Source organism: Adiantum capillus-veneris, chromosome 30 (genome assembly GCF_014529385.1).
Source record: "Adiantum capillus-veneris isolate H3 chromosome 30, ASM1452938v2, whole genome shotgun sequence".
NCBI lineage: Eukaryota > Viridiplantae > Streptophyta > Polypodiopsida > Polypodiales > Pteridaceae > Adiantum > Adiantum capillus-veneris.
The window spans coordinates 26,290,648-26,298,332 of NC_140960.1; the positions used below are offsets into that span (position 1 = coordinate 26,290,648).

At 43.4% G+C, this 7,685-nt stretch overlaps 1 pseudogene; it reads left to right on the forward strand.

Annotated features, from left to right (window-relative positions):
* Positions 1-557: 557 nt before the first annotated feature.
* Positions 558-2,403, forward strand: LOC147417706 (uncharacterized; annotated as a pseudogene).
* The last annotated feature ends 5,282 nt before the right edge of the window (positions 2,404-7,685 follow it).

Consider the following 7,685-nt stretch of genomic DNA (forward strand, 5'->3'; position numbering starts at 1 on the left):
GATGGGTGTAGAAATTAAGGTCATTGGCAAGTGTTGCAGAATTGCGATAAGCTATTAATTGCCAACGTGAGAGGTGGTTGTTTGAAAGACAATACATTTTTTGTTTATGGTTGCTCATATTAGAGGTTGTTGTTTGAAAGACAATAGGTTTTTTGTTTATGCTAATGTGTTGATGTTTTTGTCGACGGTGTGGTTTTGTGGATAAGCGCCAAGGTGTTAGAGATCTATCGGTTGTTGCTTGCCCCATTATTCTCAACCACATTTTGATGGCCCATATGGTAGCCCCTTGACGCGATGTTGACCTTGATGGCAGTGTCTTTGCAATTGTTTGGTAAATATGTCCGACCCATCCTAGTGCCTTTCTAGTGCTTCCGGCTAATCGAAGGAGACAAAACAGTGCTAAGGTGAGCAGAGATGTGACATGAATGGGCTGGGGACTGCGTAAGGCGCTAGTAAGTAACTTATACGTCTTGAGCAGTGAGAGGCCAGCGACGAGCCGGGGCATGAATGTGGACGCGTACTAAAGGTGGAGACGAGCACCGTGCAATAGTCACCTTCTGGCCAGCCAACAGAATGGATCCCGAGCGGCACGTCTTGCCAGTTAGCTGCCCATGAGTTAGCTACCATGGGCATGGGCTCCGCTTGTCGAGCTCTGCAGGCACCTGCCGCACTTGACATTGTCTCCTCTCACGAGCTGCGCTTGCGCCCACCTACACTAGTACTGTTTCTCATAATTTACTGCATGAGACACGACGTATACCCACTCTCTCTAATGTTGAATTATAAAGGGCTTGATCTCTGCATCTCCACAGCCCCACATCCAATTCTCCCTTCTCTAATCCAGGCTCGCAGCGTACCTCTCTCTCTGCTGCGCTATAGGCTGGGACACTCAATCCCTCAGAATGGGAAATATGCATGGCTCATGCGCAGCCTTGAGGGCGGCAGAAGTACAGGTGGGAAAATCATCCTGCAGTGCAATATCGAATCAACAGCATAACTCCATAACAGTGGTGGATGTGGCTGGTGGCGGTAGGGTGGTGGAGGTGGAGGTGCCGGCCTCTGCAACAGAATATAATAATGGGGCCTCTTCGGCGCCGTCAGCGGACTGCATGAAGGTGGGCGAGCTTTTTCTGGAATTTTCGCCCGGCCATTTCGTCGCCCATTATCCCCGCTCCTCCTCTCCCTTCCACATGGCTGCAGGTAATCCAGCTACACCGCGCCTGCACGAGCGCGCCTCTGGGCTGGGCGCCGATGCGGATGCCATGGCAGGCGCTGCCCACGTATATGTGCTCTTCCCCATGCCCCGCCTCCACACGCGCCTCACTCCCTAGGAGCACCTCACCATTGCCCTTCTTCTGCACAATCGTGCCGCTATCTCTAACTCTCCTGAACAGCTTATGCGTCATGAAGACATTAATGATTTAGTCAAGTCTCCGATGGCGCTGCGTCACTAAGGCGCTCTCGCGCCAAGCAGGTGCGCATGTCCTGGGGTCGCTTTGGCGCAGCAAGGGTAGCTCCCCATGAAGATATTCAGCAGGAGTTAATTAACACGACATCCACGACAGTGAAGGCGATGGCGAAGGCAGATGAAGGTGGTACACACATTAATAGTGCAGTTCAAGAGGACGAAGGAATCGCATTAGAGCTGCAAGACCCGTAGGTATACACACAGCTTATGCCGAAGCTAACGGTGATGATAAAAGCAAAGCCTTGGGCTCCAAAGCTTGAAACCATCTGCGAATGAGGACAGGAAGCATGATCTCATGAAACAATCAGTCAATGAGGACAGCATCGGAAACAAGCTTGCATAAGTTACATTATATCTAAGGCACCTCAGCAATTAGCAGCTTGTCACCTCTCCTTTCACACTCAATGAGCCAAACCAACCAACTATCCTACCCCGTTGGTACAAGTTCAGCAATTGAATCAATGTAGAGGCAGGGCAACAAATGGAGGTTCTCAAATTAACCATTGCAAAAGCAATTCCTTGAGCTCAATTGTCCATATAGTCGCTCATGGGGGATGCCAAAGCATGATTACACCGACCATTGATCCTTGCATACCATTGTATCGCACTGAAATCTAGAAGGGGGCTATTCACACCTCATGACCCCCCGCAACTCTCCTGTACATACCAAGTTTTGTTGATGAGGTGTGAACACCACAACCTTTTTGCCAAGAAAAATAGGTGAGCTATGGGACTCAGTGTTCACAAAAAACCAAGGTTTAGTGAAACTACAAATTCCTAGTTAGATTTTGAGCTTGCCTTATTTTCAGAGAGGTTTAAGCTAGTGTGGCCTTATTTTCCTCAATTAGGAAAAATGTTTTTGGCAAGCCTTGTGTGGGCACAAAAATGTATCTCTTCTTCCACCACTTTTGAAAGGACGTATGGATTTGTAAGGCCTTCAATTTGTAAGACCTACCCCTCTCTCTCTCTCTCTCTCTCTCTCTCTCTCTCTCTCTCCATCCATCCACTAGTAAACCTTGGTTTTTTAGCCTACCTTGTCGATCATTTGTCGCTAGATTTTTTTCATAAAACCTAGCTCCTCATGGACTAGCCCACTTCAGTGGGAACTATCTCTTGCATTGCTTATAACTAGGCCACTTGGCTTGCCTTGGGTAATATGTTCTAGGCATTAATTGCCTCCAGGCCCTACAGTATTGAAAAATCCTTTCTCCTTCTATACCCTCTTCACTAACTGACATCTTCCTATAAAGAGGTGGGAGCAATGACCCACATGAGGCATCACGATGCGGGAGTAGTCTACCACCGCCCGATCAGGTTTTGAACTAGGCGTGAACTAAGTGTGAACTCGGGATGCATGTGCACCACACCAAACTTTGTGTGAATTCAATGTGAACTAAGTGTGAACTTGGGAGGGTATGTGAACCACACAAAATTTGGTGTGAGCTCGATGTGAATTAGAGGTGAACTAGGTGTGAACTTATCCGCGATGACGTGATCTATAGATTTAACACAATTACACACACCTTTAAACAAGTATGTGATAGCTTAGACATTAGAATCAATCTCAAGGGGAGGAGGGGGCATGGGTTCAAACCCTGAATTTCAAAAGATAGGAAACTTTTACATTCCCTACGTAATCCAATGATCACGATCATCTGGCAGTCGTGAGGCGTTGATCCCACGTCCCACAAAAAGGTGTCGCTTAGTGACATGGCTTCTCTACACCACGAGTGTCATCCATCGGGGGTTGCTCTCCTCTTTTCCCTTTGCATACTTGTGATAGCCCTTGTCGATTGCCAATGAGTGTTTCCCCTTTTTGGGTATAAAATACATAGTATTGGTCATTATTGTGGTGATTATAGCTTCATGGCTTGATTAGGCCTAGCCATTGGATGCATGTGCATCCTCTCTCTTGATCTTTACAAGCTCTCTCATGCTCTCGAAAACACATAGAGGCTGTGGACTATTGAACCGATTGTTTTGTAAAAAGTCATTGACCCTCCACACACTTGGAACGACTTGAAAGCTCGCATCAAGGAGTCATTTTTACTTTTACAGTTTCATTTCAAGGGTCATGGAGCATGGAGTAATTTTTTTTGGATTCCATGTGACACTATTTTTCTCAATATACTAAAAGATTTTGGCACATTTTTGTGGAACATACGAATGCTTGAAGAAGTTTGACAACATGCTTCAACAAAAATCCAAAGATGAAGTTCAAGAAGGTATCCAAACTAAAATGACTATGCTTACATTTTCTGCTTTATATGAAGCAATTTGTTCCACTCATAGTGCTGAAAAAAAGACTCAATCTTTTGCAAAATGATTGCAAGCCTCTATACCACCAACTTTTTGTGCCCGACACACCCATTCCAACAACAACCCTCAAGGTTTTGATATTTCAACAAAGTTATAGAAACATCCAACCCAATGATTTATGTTGGAGAGGCAAAATGGGGAACACACCCATCACACACACAAATGTCTCTTTGTAGCCCAGAGTATTCACAGTACCCCTGTTCTCTCAAAAAAACCTTCAAAATATATACTTTACACTAACAAAACCAAGTCTATACACAACTCAACACACATACGCTTGGCAAGGTCACCATTCAACACAGACACACCACAATAGCTCGTTCCATCACTTTTGACATACACTACACCTCAATTTCACTCTCTTTGCACCACAGAACGGTCGCACACCTCTACTGACACTGACACACACACAAAGAGCAAGAGAAAAGAGGGGAGCAAGAGTGAAATTAAATCCAAAGGGAGAGAGTGGCTTAAAATTTATTAGAAGAGTGGTTTTACAACCCTTGCAATGCCACAATGGTGAGCTTCAACAAAAACATCCCCTAGAGATTCACCCTCGGCTCTCAAAGACCTTCTTGTGCCAAAAAGCCACATTAAACATACATTTTTTCTATCACCTTCCTACCTAGGACCTTCATACCTGCTTGAGCAGTCTCTCCGCATACATATCCCTCCTTGTGACCACTCGTAGCATCAACCAACTATGAAAACACCATATTTGCCCAACCACCTTGTTGAACATTTATGTATAGCAAAAAGCAAGCTAATTGAACTTAAAGAAGGAAACACCATACTAATACTTAAGAAACTTGAGAAAAATTGACCATATGTACAAGATATGTACAAAGGTTTATCTCTACCGCACACTATCTTTCTAGGGTGGTTGCCCAACCCCCTTATCTACAATGTTATGCACATCGGAGACTAATATCGGTCCTATCAGAAAAAGCCTTCTACACCTTGTATGGACCCGTCCACTTCTTTTTGAACTTCTTTTATAAAGTTAAATCCAAGTAAGTTTCATAATTCATCACCAGGTCTTCTTTCTGTATCTTCTTGTCTGACGAGCTTTGATTGAACTTGGCAACCAGCTTCTCTCACTACTTCACATAGTAATATGTTGTTCCCTCTCTCTCCATTTGCAAAGCTTCAAGACTAGCAATTTGATCTTGCAAAACATCCTATTGAGTGGCATTGACTCACCACATACCCTTGGAAGAACCTACCTACGAATATTGCACTAGTAGCACTCTCCATAGACCAACTCAAACGGAGTGAAATTCTTAGCCACATTGTAAGATGTTATGTATGACCACAAGCACTTATGTAGATTAGCCTTCCACTTTGCTTCCTACTTGTACACATATTTTGTCAACATCTTGATGATCTCTCCGTTGGCACTCTCCACTAGACCATTGCATTGGAGGTAATAGGGTGAAGAAAACTAATGTTGAATGTTCTACTTCGAATTCTCAACCAATGCACGCATTAAGTTTCTTCTAAACCCGTGATCTCTATAAAAGATGAGCACAAATGGAAATCCAGAATGGCAACAAGTGCTATCAAAAGTAAACTCACCCATAACATGTGCATTTACCTCCTTAACTGCCTTAGCCTTGACCCACATAGTAAGGTAGTAAATGGCTTCCACAATGTATTTCTTACTTCTAGTTGACTTAGGGATTGGACTGATAACATGAAAACCCCACTTCTCAGAGGAAATCTTAGCTATGATAGCCTCGTGTGACTCGGCTACCAGTCTCCCTTCACCCATTGTCTTGCATATGTTGGTGCATCCAAAGTTGGTGTGATCTGGAAAGTGTTATGTGCTTGGAAAAAGCTGCACGCAGGTGCAATAGAGAAGGCTAGAGCAGGTATGGAGTCCCTGGGTAGCCAAAGGGTAGCGGGAATGTATGTTTAAAGCGGATTTTTAGGACAAAAATCTCAAGGATAGTCTAGATGGGATTGCATATGAAGGTGCCCAAAGTGCTAAGTCTGTGCTCTAAAATGTAGTGTTCGATGTGCTCTAGAAGCCGGTCTAGACGGCTCGTCAAACGGAGTCCCTATGCTCAAATTATTACAATGCAAACTTAGAAGGTTTAGCAGATTCCCGATGGGGATAAATGGCCCAAGCAGATGCCAGCAAATACATGTGTAATGCTTGAATTTTGAAGCATGCATATTTTCTCGAATTACCAATCAGAGCTCTGGATAGCAAGTTATGATGAGTTGAAGTTTTGTCGGTGGCCAGTTATGGGCCAAGTCGACGGTGTTGGAAATCATGCGATCTGGAATTTTTTGGGTCTCAACCAAGTTTGAGAATGTGTTACATGATCTAAAAATTCCATAGCGGTTGACCCCTTGTCAATAAGATTCTTGATCAGCAAGATACAACTACAAGAAGTCAGCATCAATTTGCAGACGGTGCCAAATTAGATGCTCTTTGTATTCTTTTGCGGCCTCTGTTTGAGAACTCATAGGAGTCGAAATGTAACAAGGCTGAAGGGGGTTGGAGTCGGTATGATGAAGTTTTGGCTGAAATCAACAGCTCCAGAATCCAATCTTGGAGCAAGGTATAACAACCTTCAAAGGGAGGGGAAATTGAAACCTTCAAAGTGGTTTTCTTGGATGGAATTTCAAGGGCCTTAGACCTGGGCCGCATGGTGCATCCACGTGTCATGGGATTACCCCACATGCACTAGCAGGGAATTGTGAGCCGGTGTATATGGGCCAGGGCGTGTGTGAATCTTTGTGTATCTTAGCGGTGAGCGAGCTCCTAGGAGTGTTGGCGATGGTGTGGCTCTGTTGGGTGCTGCACTGGCAGCTTACGACACCGGCTAGGTGGCACGCGAGGGCGCGAGTGGTAGTTTTGGCGGGCTCAAGCGGTGGTCGGCGGTTCTTGGGCACCGTTAGTAGATGACTTGGTGGGATGGTGATAGCAATAATTCATGCACCCTCTTAACACTAGGTTGGTAATGGGACACTTTTATGTCCTGTTAAGTGACCATTTTCCTTGAATTATGTCAAGAGTTTCAAAATGGATTTTGAGGTGCTATCTGTCTAGAAAGTTGTCTCATGAGCTGAAAAAAACTCGATATTTTTTTGGAATATCAATTCTATCTTTAACCTTGTCCTTGCACAACATTTCACAACCTAAACTGTGTGAAAAAACGGGTCCTGTTTTTGGCTTTTTTCAACTTTTTGCAACTATACCACTCTAGAATTCATGTTTGTGAGGTCTATAATGCTAGAGAACTATCTTTAGTAGTCCTCAACATGTCCTGATGCTTCTAGGGAGAAATAAATGTTAAAGTTGTAAGTTATGACCAAATTACAAAAATTGTCAAATCCTGTTTTTTAGCCAATTTTAGCTCTTCTATGATTTTTTTGGTGGCTTTCATGATATCCAAATGCATTTTTGATTTTCTATGTCGCATATTGTAACATAAAGCTAATATTCCTTGGGTTTTGGGGCACCTAATACCCTATTTTTCATAGTAGACAACGATGGTTGATTTTTCCAATTATAGAAGAAAACGAAACATTCTAGTATATCAAGTATAGCTTTTTCAATATTGTTAGTTTCTTGTGACAACTACATGCATTTTGTAGGTAGTAACCATATCTAGTCATAAGGATCAAATTTGGCTAGATACTGAATACTTTCTATGGGAATCTACAACTCATAATGTTGAACCCAGTTTTTTCATGTTTGTTGTATTTAGCACTTCATCTTTGTCCCCAGGATTCCCCTTGGTAAGAGATGTATTATTCTTTGACATGCTCCATGGCTCCTTATGAACCTAAAGGACAATAAGGAACTAAGAAAACATGCATATATTATTTTTATTGAGTGTGGCTATAGAAACTTTGATGATAGGTCTGCAGAATGGTAAAA